The sequence below is a fragment of the Melopsittacus undulatus genome, chromosome Z (assembly GCF_012275295.1).
Source record: "Melopsittacus undulatus isolate bMelUnd1 chromosome Z, bMelUnd1.mat.Z, whole genome shotgun sequence".
Classification (NCBI taxonomy): domain Eukaryota; kingdom Metazoa; phylum Chordata; class Aves; order Psittaciformes; family Psittaculidae; genus Melopsittacus; species Melopsittacus undulatus.
The window spans coordinates 73,979,389-73,991,826 of NC_047557.1; positions in this window are offsets into that span (position 1 = coordinate 73,979,389).

Here is a 12,438-nt window from a genome sequence, read left to right on the forward strand (position 1 = left end):
TTAGCCAATGAGAAAATGAACATGAGCCAGCTTCAGTGTGCACTCACAGCCCAGAAAGCCAACCGTATCCTGGGCTGCATCAAGAGGAGCATGACCAGCAGGTCAAAGGAAGGTGATCCTGCCCCTCTACTCTGCTCTCATGAGACCTCACTTGGAGTATTGTGTGCAGTTCTGGTGTCCTCAACATAAAAAGGACATGGTACTGTTAGAACAAGTCCAGAGGAGGGTCACGAGGATGATCAGGGGACTGGAGCACCTCCTGTATGAAGACAGGCTGAGAAAGTTGGGGCTGTTCAGTCTGGAGAACAGAAGGCTGCGTGGAAACCTCCTAGCAGCCTTCCAGTATCTGAAGGGGGCCTACAGGGATGCCTGGGAGGGACTCTTCATTAGGAACTGTAGTGATAGGACAAGGGGTAATGGATTGAAACTTAACCAGCAGGGGTTTAGACTGGATATAAGGAAGAAATTCTTTACTGTGAGGGTGGTGAGGTACTGGAATGGGTTGCCCAGGGAAGCTGTGAATGCTCCATCCCTGGCAGTGTTCCAGACCAGGTTGGATGAAGCCTTGGGTGATATGGTTTAGTGTGAGGTGTCCCTGCCCATGGCAGGGGGTTGGATCTAGATGATCTTGAGGTCCTTTCCAATCCTAACTATTCTATGATTCTATGATCTCAGTCTCTAAAATGCTGGTTGCTGGGGACAAAAGAGGACATGTCAGGAAGGATACTTAGTGGCTGATAAGTTTTTTTATATATATTGCTGTCCTCCACAGTTCTCATAGCCATATGTTCCTGAGACATATGCAGCCACTGGCTTGACAAGAGGACTTCTCTAAATGGAGATTGTCTGTTTTCTTCTTTTGTGAGAGTCATCTGGGATATTTTTTGTCACATGTTCCTGACATGAAGTGTCCCTGCCAAGCAGTTGCAGCCACAGCTGGAACAGGTCTAGAAGGGAGAGCATTGTGCAACCTCATAATTGCCAGTTTGGGTCCGCCTCAGGAAATGTGATCCAGAGTTGCAGCAGTCTGTCAAGTTTCAAACCCAGTTGAATGAGTATTATCACTAAATAGACAAATTCTAAAATGACTTGAAAAGCTGTCTGAGATAATACATTGCATAAATATCTTCTTTGTCTTCCTTTCCAGCTGAGCTATGTAGTTGTAATCTGAGGAAACAGAAGCTGGTGTAAATTCAAACCCTACTGACTTCGAATGGTTTCTTTTTTTTTTTTGTTTCTGGTGATCAAGAAAATTCTGGATTTACTCACTCCATAAACACTATACCCTTTGAGATACTTTGAATGGCTTCTGTCTGCAGTGTGCTTGAAATTGAGTTGGGTTAGCTGTAGTGTATAAATGTGAACTAAATGGAATCCCTGACAAACTAAAAATTAATGATAAACTTAACCACAAAAATGCAATACTTCTTCAGTTATGGATAACCAAACATTTTTACCTGCCAAATATAATAAGATGTATTATAACATGACTATTACTGAGAAGAAATACATTATTTTTCAAAGTAAGAATCAGCTTAACAAAATTTGGATTTTTTTTGTCCCATTTTTCTCCAGTTTTCTTCTTATCCTTCCCCATCCCCATGAGTGGTGTTTTGCAAAAAGGAGGGAAAGGGAAAATGCTTGTCCAGAAGCTTAGCAAAGCTATACATTGGGAACATTTTCCAGTTAAAAAAAAATTAAAAAAATATATATATATAGAGAGAGAGAGGAAGAGAGGGAAAAAGAAAGAAGGAAAAAAGGGAAGACTGAGAAGATGAAAGAAAGCAGGCAGGCAGAAAGAAAGAAAAAGAAACAAGCAAACAAACACTGGATCTTCATAATGGCTGTTTTGTTAAGAAACTATTGCTCACCTCTAAAAAGGAGATAGTTAAACAAACTAAGATGGTTCAGGCTTAACATCCTCACTTAGTTCCAACTGGGCCTGGGAGAATTACTAATTAAGTGACTGTTTGCCTGTGCTTTTCCTTGTTTTTCCATCCTGCAAAGAAACAGCACCGGCACAGTCATGGCAAGAAACCCCTATCCTTCTTCATACAGGATTCAGCCAAGAGAAGTTATAGGTGGACTGGGAGCCTGAGACCAGAAAAGGACAGAGTTAGCAGTCTGTGGGGCATTCCCTCATTTCACATTGCCCTGTTGAGTTCAAGTTACCAGAAACCCAGTTTGGTATATGGCCATAGATTCCACTTCTGGAAGATCTTTCTTTGGTAGAGAACCTGCTGGCGTGACTAAAGTAATGTGATGGGTATCCCATTTGTTGACTGATTCAGGAAGAAAAACCTCAGTCAAGGAAACTCGGTATAAATGTTCCACACTTTGAATGGGATAAAAAAACCCTCTCTTGGATTGTACTTGAGACTTATTTGAGAAAACTTCTCCATGAACAAAATGTGAAGAAGAGCATCTGAAATATGACATTTCTTCTTCCATGCACAAGTGGCACCAAAGCCTTGGATAGTGGGTTGAGTGGCAGACAGCAATGTGTATGTAGGCGTATAGATCCAGTGTTTGTCCCTCAAACTGATAATAAGATTACAGCGTTGCCCTCAGGTGGTAGGTGTTGGAGAGAAGCTGGAAAGTGTTGATTCCTCCACTCTAATACCTTTGTGTGCTCCAAAACATATGTCCATGTGTTTTCAGCCTCTCCTAAGAGGAGAGAGACAAGAAATTTCCCAGATGGACTTCTGCATTGGGTTGTAGTTTTGTCTTTATAGCAGTTTAAGATAATGAACTCTTTTTAGAAATACTAATTTTTAATAAACTCTAATAAAAGGTTGTTTTTTTTTGGGAGGGGGGGAGAAAGGTGGGTTTGTTTGTTTTTTGGGTTTTTTTTAGTTTTAATATACAGCTGTATATTTTTTAGGTAAGATGAAATGCAGATTTACTTTTTTTATGGGAACTACTTTCTGAAATTAATTCCTATTAGTGTATGTAAAAACGAATTTTAACTTTGGTTTTCATCCAATATCTTGTGAAGATACAGCTGCTTTAAGTCTTTTTAATGAGTGAAAATCTAAATAAAGTTTTATATCTATTAGACGAAATACAAAAGAAATTTGGAAGCAATTCAGTGATGCCAAAAAAATAGAAGGATATATGCAGGAATGTAAATTATATGCAGAGATGCTACAGTTGCAAGAATATGTGACAGCAGCTATTAAGGTACTGGCAAATGAATGCTGCACTTTGTTGGCATTGAAGACCTAGGCTAGATTTCCTTGCATCACTTAAAGGCAATCTGAGCAATGGTGACACAAAATCCTGTGGTCCCATTGGTGAGTTCTGGGATAGCACAATGACATGGGTAGCACACGGCAGAGCTTGTTGGCTCACTGAGAGCACTGTGCAAGTGTGACAGTCTTCCTCTGGGGCTTCAGCCAGTGTCCTTGCACTTCATCTCAGAGCCATAAGACATTAAGGCTGAGAGATCTGGGTTTGTTCAGCCTTGAAAAAAGAAGACTCAGGGGAGACCTTATAGCAGCTTTCAGTATATAAGGGGTGGATATAAGGAAGATGGAGACTCCCTTTTTACAGAAAGTTACATGGAAAAGACCAGGGTGATGGGCACAAGTTACTCCTGGGGAGATTCCAGATGGGCACAAGAAGAGAATTTCCACAATGAGAAAAATCAGCCATTGCAATAATCTCCCCAAGGAAGTGATGAATTCCCCAACATGGACACTTTTAAGGCTCAGCTGGACTGGGCACTGGGACATCTAGTCTAGGTCATGATTTGCAGAGAAAGGTTGGACCATAACATCCGTGAGGTTTTATCCTACCTGGTATTCTACAATTCTATGATTCTATGGCATGTGGGTCCCAGATGCTGAGTATGGTGGATCACTACACGAAGGAGTTACCTTCTTCTCTTGATCCATGCAGGAGCACTGAACACAGCTGGTCTTTGGGATCTAGAATCCCCAGGGACCATGTTGCCAACATTGCCCAGCTTCTCTTGATGGGTACAGTGGAGAAGAGAGAGCTTCTGGCCAGGACTGAAGACTGTGTTGGCTGTCATCTGCAGGAAACCATATGTTGGTGCCGCATAAGCAAATTACAGTGTTGTTTGCCGTCTCCTCCTCCTGAGCCCAAGTATGTGCACTGGAGCTGGAGCTGCTGTGGTCCTGAGTAAGGCAGTAGCTCAGCATTGTCCTGCTTGTGTCAGACAGACTCATATGAATGGTTTTCCTCCTGAAAGTGAGTACAGGGACTTATTACAGCAACCTTTCACAAAGACAACATATGCAAAATAAAGTACCCTAAAACCTTTTTAAGCCTAGTTTCTGCTCTGTAGCAGCAAGAGCATTTTCTGAGAGGTATTACATGATTTTAACTGACTTAACCAGTTTCTAGCCTTTAGTGGAATAATTGGGGAGGGGGAGAAGTAAGGGTGCTCATTTATTAATTAACATTTCACTGAATTAACATTTTATTATTTTAACAGAAATAAAATCCTACTTGAACACTGAAAGTTAGAAACATATTCTGCTTCTACCAAAAATCTGTCTTAGCTGCTCTGCCTATGGTAAATTATGAAGTATAAATTACTTGACAATGAACTGAGACTTTCAAGAGGATGATATAAGAGAAGCCCTGGTTTTTAGTCACATTGTTGGATGCTTGATCTTCCTTCCACTTTTGCTGTTGCAGCATGGTCTTAACTTCCTTCTGAGCAGGGGAGCTGAGCATTGTGACTGGCAGAAAGGGTCAGAATGTCCCGCTCCATCTGAAATTGTCATTAAATTAAATTTATTGTTTATGACTTGTTTACTGCTGATGCTGATTAACCATCAATATTTGGGAGGGAATGAGCAGAGAACACACTGCTCATTTAATTGGACATTAACACATCAGCAGAAATGGTTCTAGCACTGCAATCCCATACCCGATGCATGAAGGAATGATAGACTAAAGGCCTGTTTTCTCCTTTTCAGACACATGCACTATTCCCAATAACCCAATTATATGTCTTTCTTCACACTTTGTCCATAAAATGCTACCAACACATCAAAACCAAGTGAATCCTTGCATCCTGCCATTTTATAGCTGATAAAGCAAACTTCACTCCTGTAAACCAAAGGATTGTGAGCCAAAACCAGGACCAAGCCAGTGAAAAAAAAAAGTGTGTGTGTGTCTGGCTCTGTATATGAATTATGACTATTCAAGGGAAAAAGAAAAAGAATGGTAGCCAAAAAGGCAAGTGTGTAAAGGGACAGCTGGAGTTTTATGCTGGAGTTTACAATGCATTACTGTTTAATAAAAAAAAAGAGTCATTTACAACAGCAGCTCATGAGTCACATGGTACATAAGCTAACTCTGAATACAGAGCACCTTCTTCAAAGGAAATGCCATTTTCTATTGAACTTGCTATTAAAAGAACAGTAGGTGATCTAGCAAGAGGTGTGTCATGGTGTGGAAAAGATCTGATTCCATTTATAATGGTTTGGTAGTACACCTACTAGCTGCAACCATCCTTTCCTTCCCATCATGCTGCTCATGTCTCAGCACTTAACTTTTTTCTCTTTTCAAGGATAACAAGCTATAAAACCCAGGCCAAGTTTTTCAGATTTGGCAAGAGCCAATAGCTGTTTGGGTGCCCACAGAGAAGGAGGGTAGAAGAGGAAAGAAAAGATGGAAGACAAGCTGAATCTTTGTCCAAAGGAAAGTTGGCACATTTCATGTCCAAATTGTCTGAGAGCCTTGAATTTTCAGACGAGGTTTGATGCCTAACCATTTTTTTTTCCATAAAGGCCAGTCAAGCTCTGTTGGATGCTTATAAGGTGTTCCTCCCTTCACTTATTTTGTATTCTCACTTCATGCAGAAATGGTAATTATGGGTGTAAAAGCTCCACACTTCTGCTCTGTCACTGCTTGTTGAAACACAGCAGCATTAAGAGATATTTGACATAGATCAGGAGGAGTGGGAGACTGGCAAGGAAGAGACTATCATGATTTAAAACAGTGTAAGGAGGGGGGAGAGTCAGATCAAAAATGTTAGGGGATGAGAAAGATGTTCAGAACAGTGTGAGGTTATGGGAACAGCAGCAAAGGCAGGTATTTGTATCTTCTGGCCATTATGGTTTACCCATGAGAGAAGATCTCTGCCCCTCCATGTGCAGAGAGCAAATGACTCTATAAAGTTTGTGTTCTTGACCTTTCCAAACACCATTTCCCTCTGTTGTTTCCAAATTTCATCCAGATACACTCCCTTCTGTAGAGGTAGTTGAATGTTGGCTAAAATGGACCAGACACCTGAGCTGCATCCTTGAACTTAGTATTTCTCTTCATTTCTGCTGAGTTTGAGGATGCCTTGCTTGGGTTCAATGCAAAGCAGACCCAAAATCCCAGTGCTTACCTGTGTACTGTTTCTAGAGACAGCAGCATTTGTGCTGTCACTGAATTTCTTTTTACTTTCACTGCATATCTTGAATTCACATTTCAATTTTTTTTTCTCCCTAAAAAATTAGATTTTGTAGTGATAAGCATGGAGGGTTAAAGCTTGTGATGCTACAAGCTTTCATGATTTCTTGTGTTATTCATGATATTTAATTTTCTTTCAATAGTTTCATGAGTCATTGAATAATGTGATTATCTAAAGTACTGGTCAGCTTTTGAAAAGAACTGAATGGTCAAGAAACCCTGAACCTGCGGACTATAGATTCTGAAACAGCGAACAGGAAATTTCCTATATAGTAAATTAAATAGCAAAACACAATGAAGGAGGCTATATGCAAGATATAATGGTTTCCTGAAACCACCCAGACAGCTCAGAAATACCAGATTTGCTGTATTTCTGAACAATGCACAGTATTTGGCTGAAAATGTTTCTGTTGAACAATCATGTTTAGTAGCAATCACAAAGTACTCAAATTCTTTGGGTTTTTTTGCTTGTTTTGTTTCTTTTGTTGTTATTTGGTTTTTTCAATGAAAATTGCAGCAGAGTTAACTAAAAAAATTGAATTAAAATGAGGAAGAAATTGGAAGGAATAGGCAAAAGAGTAAATAAAATAGGTTTTTTGAAGAGAGGCCCAGTGTAACACAGAACTGCTGATCAACAGAAAAACTTTGAAAGGGAAGTTGAAGGAGAAAAACAATTCAATAATAGTGTAAATAAGGCTGTTTGGTCAGGGAAGGCTAGGCATTTCTAGGCTAATCAGGATTAGAAAGAAAATTTCTCTAAGGAGCATCCAAAGAGGGAAACAGAAAGGACTATAAGCAAGAGAGGTTAACTGGAAACCTCCATCAAAAAATTAAAAACCAAAACCACACAAACAAAAACCCAAAAGAACTAAAATGATCTTGAGGAAGAACTTTTAAAGGCAAAAAAAAATAATGATAACCCTTTTTTACAAACACATATATCTTTCAAATTGTCTCCAAGGCCAATGGAAGATGAAAGGTAGTGCTTGGGGAAGATAAGAACTGACACAAAATTAAAATAACTGTATCAGTGCTCACAGAAGAAAAGCTTAGGGGGTTTCTCCTAGCAGATGAGTCACAGCAGCTCACTCCAGTTGTGGTTTTGTGATAAGCTTGAGTGGTTTTAAATACATGCCGCTGCTGAAAAGGTCTCCCCTTCCTGACCCTGGCCATGCCATCCCACTCCCTCCCTTGTGCCATGATTAGCATCCCTGCAGCAGTATGAGCAGCCAGATCAAGAAGGTAATGCCATTAATTATCAGGCATGGGTCTGAGACAAGAGAAATCAAGTTTGTTTGTTTATTTGTTGGGGTTTTTTTTTGCCTGTACTGCATAGTTAAACAGTGTTATATGAGAAGCTATGGGGATCTGAAGATGAATCAAATTCTAAACTGTGTTGATGGATTTGTGAAAAATCTCATCCAGAGCAGGTAAAATTTTCTTTCAAGGAACAGCCAAGTTAATAAACTTGAGTGTGGCAGGCAGGTGTAAGGGAGATGTGCTTGCTCTGAGCTTATGCTCTTCCTGAGTATTTCCTATCAGCCTCTGTCTTGGTAGCAGGCTAAATGGACTGCTGGCCCAGACATGTGCTGTCATACTCTTTAAGACACCAAAAGGAAATTAGCAGCAGCCTAAGGGCACCTTTTTAAAAATGTTATGATTTTAAGTCAGTCCCAGGAGGTTGGAGATGTAGCACTTCCTGTGGTATTATGCATTTGAACGTATCGCGTATGCAGAGTAAGTAGGGTGGTGATTATAGTGTTCGTTGATTTTTCCAATATAAACTGTTAGCAATAATATATTTTGATATAACTTTCATGGAATAAAGGAGAAAGAAGCAAGGTTTTCCATTATTAATCCAGTCTTCTGTTCCAGTGTCAAAAGAAATTAAAAAACATGTACCTTTTACTCTGTGCAAGAGGACAGGAGGGTATCACTGCACTCTCTCAGGGACTACAATTAACAAGACCTGTCTTTTTTCCCTTCAAAATAAACCTTTTGATCCACACTGAGACTAAACAAAGATTTCTCTGTTTACTTTTGGAAGCACTAAGCATCAGGACACTAACACTAGGGGATAATCTGTTAAAGAAGCTTTCTTTGTAAAAGTCCAGTCTTTGTAGAAGACTTTGTCAACAAATCCTACTAAAATATTCTTATATCACCTTAGGCTCCTTGTGGCAAAAATGCATCTGTAAATGTTCATTGGTGCTTAACTGTCTTTAAACCAAAAGAGAATTAAAGGAGTAAAAAGCATGAATCTGGAAGCATTTTGTTTTTATCAGCTGTCCCCTCACAGTTAAGGACACTGGCTTTTTGCATGTCTTGTGCTTGGTTACTTCATGTTGCAAAAGCTTCATTAGAGGGTACAAACACCCCATGTATTTTTTCATGACTCACAGCTTCCACAACCAATGAAAATTTACTGTTGAGCTAAAAAATTCAGCCTACCACACGCTTCCAGGTCTGGGGTTGCAGGTGTCAGCTGCAAGCACTGTGCTAAATAGTTGCATAGAAAGGACAACACAATTGATTTCCACTACTGGATCTCTGCAAGAGACTGAGACTTATTAGAGGACAGGAGAATGAAAGCAGATGGGAGATTTAAACTGTGCCGAGTGATTTAAAAATGCATGGATGAGCCTTTTATTACATGGGATGATTGATGATGCACTAACAACTAATGCTGACCACACTTGTAAGAATTAACTTGGATGCTCAGTTATGGTTAGATTGTTACTTAGTCCTAGGCTGCAAAAGAGAATCCAGCCTTTTGTCCAGGGCAATCTGAAGGTTTGGAACAGTTATCAGAAGAAGGAAATATGGTTTTGCCTGGCTTTACTGTATTGTTTTTAGCACGTTTGCCTCTTTTTTGGTCTTACATGTTTACCTTTCTTCCGTTTTAATGTAAACTGCACCACCTGCTTCAGCATGAAAGTAAGTATGCAAGGCTCAATATGATCCTGTGTCAACATAGACTGCAACTTTAATACTCAAACAATTTTATGCATATTATCTGCCCAGACTGTAATCTGTATCCAGACAGACAAGATAGCAGTTTGTTGATGCTGTGTGCTCCTGCTTATTGTCAGCAGTCTTGACAAATATGTTTTATTTCCCTTTGAGCTTGCACCAACAAGCCAGAAGGTGCCTGTGGTGTCTGCACTCAGGTCTTCCATTCTTATCTGCATCAAGTCCTGGGGATGAGGAATTTGCTACATGTAAATGGGCTGGTTTGTTTTGATTAAACATTCTGTGGAAAATCTAGATTCAACACCTATACAGCCACAGACAAATGGCAACTCTACTGCCACCATAAGTAGCATAATTTGTGTAAGGGCTTTATTAACCATACATCTGCCTACTGTGGACTGGATGAAAATAAGGCATAATGTTTGTGCACTTGCTAAAAAAATGTGGAAGATTTGTTTTCTTTCACACCCTACGGCTGTGTCAAAGACATAGTGATCTGCTAATAGAAGTGCTGGGCTTTCTTCTCTCATTGCTAATTCATCATGTTGAGCTGAGGTTTTGAAATCACATGAATCATAGAGTCATAGAATCAATTAGGTTGGAAAGGACCTTTAGTATCACCAAGTTCAACCATTACTTCAAGACTACCAAGACCACCAATAAACCACATCACTGAGGGTCTCATCTACAGGATTTTTGAATACTTCCAGGGATGTTGATTCCCCCACTGCCCTGGGCAGCCTGTTCCAATGCCTGACTATCCTTTCAGGGAAGAAATTGTTCCTAATAGCCAATCTAAACCTCTCCTGGTGCAACCTTGAGGCTGTTTCCTCTTGTCCTGTCACTTGTTCCTTGAAAGAAGAGACCAGCCACCTCCTGTCTCCATCCTCTCAGGTAGTTGTAGAGAGTGATAAGGTCCTCCCGAGCCTTCCCTTCCCCAGACTAAACATCCCTAGTTTTCTTGGCTGTTCCCCATCACAGCTGTGCTCCAGGCCCTTCACCAGCTCCACTGCCCTTCTGTGGACCTGCTCCAGCACCTCAGTGTTTTTTGTGGTGAGGGGCCCAGAGCTGACCACAGTATTCAAGGTGTGGCTTCACCAATGCCAAGTACAGGGGATGATCACTGCCCTGGCCCTCCTGGCCACACTACTGCTGATACAGGCCAGGGTGCTGTTGGCCTTCTTGGCTGCCTGGCACAGGATGGTTCATGTTCAGTTCGGTTAATCAATACCCCCAGGTCCTTTTCTGCCACACAGCTCCCCAAACCTCTCTTCCCCAAGTCTGGAGCATTGCATGGGGTTGTTGTCACCCAAATACAAGACCCAGCACTGAGCCCTGTTGATCCTCATACCGTCAGCCACAGTCCACTAATCCAGCTTGCCTAGATCCCTCTTCAGAGCCTTCCTATCTTTCAGCAGACCAACACTCCCACCCAACTTGCTGTTGTCCACAAATCTATTGAGAGTGCACTTGATCCCCTTATCCAGATCACCAATGAAGATGTTAAACAACACTAACATCGAGCCCAAAGGGAAACCACAAGTGGCCAGTCACCAGCTAGATGTGATGTCTTTTACCACCACTCTTTGGGCTCAAATGGTATATAGTGGTAAACAGTGGTTAAAACTGTCATCCAGTGAATCTAACACTGATGTCTTCAAAGACTGCTCCAAGCATTTTGGTCTGAATTTTCCTTCTGCTTTGTCTCTGAAAACTCATAGCTATTTACCATAGCACGAGAGTGATGCTTAGGGATACATTTTTGGACACCAAATCCTGATCAACAGCTCCAGCAAAGTGCTCTTGAGGTCTAGTGAGACATTGACTATACAGATATCTCTTAATATGACAGTTTGGTTTGCAATTCTGACGGTGTTGATCTACTTTAGGATACTCCTAGCTGAGGCTGTCTTAGTTCACAATTACTTCTCAAATTTGTTCCATATGTGAGACAGCCAAATGGCGGTGATGTTTTGTTTGTCGTTGTGGTTGTTCTAAGGGCTGTGGCTGGAGAAGCCATCCTGCACATATGCCTCTACACTATTTCACAGACCAAACCTCCCAGTCATCCAAAACCCATGGGGTCCTGCCATCTCCAGAGCCTTATGTTCAAAATCATCCTTTAAAGTGAGTTAAGGGTTTTGAAGATGCATATGGTGCATATGGTCCATGACAGTCAGAAAAACAAATGGAGGATTCAGAACACAGCAATATGGGGGGTAAATTCTCTGAACACTTCTTTGGACAGGCCGTAGTTACTGTTTCTCTACATATGTCAACCGACATGCTTTGCGTCCAGACATCCAGGTGCTCTAGTTTGATCTCTTGACTCGTGCTCTGGATTGATGCAACTAATCTTGATTTTTTTAATGCAGTGATAAGGTCAGTTTTTCACATCTACATGGAATAGCAGTAAGGAAAAATTAAGATTTAGGAGGGCAGAGGACAAGATGAATAAGTTTGTTGTGCCATCTCATTACTGATTTCTTAAAGAGGTCACACTGCTGAAAACAGGCACCTGGACAAAAGATATAATTTGGGCAGCATGCTATAACCACTTACTTGGTGCTTAACACAGATGTTTTAGAGCCAGGATGAAGGCATTTGAACTCATAAAATGGGAGAATATACCATAAACTCTAAAACCCTTAGTGCTGTTTAGGGACTATGTAATCAGTGTCAAATAAAGATGCTAACTTTTAGATGTCTCCCACTTGCACAGTATGGATACATCTAGTAATAGTAGAGGTTAGTAACAGCCATAGTAGAGGTTACTTATGATGATGCATCATTCTTCCATAAGGTTTGTTTGTAGAAAACACGAGGCACATTCACTGGACTGACTTTAGAGGCTTTGTGTATACAAAAGGCCTCATCAAAAATGTTGCAAGCTTTGTTTATTTGCAAAAATCATGTGCTGGCTTGAGACAGCTGTGTATTTTGTGTTCACAGAGCTTGAAGACTCTCTCCTCTTCAAACTTCCTGTGATCTTTAGAGTATTTTCCTGCAATGTGTGTTTTTCTG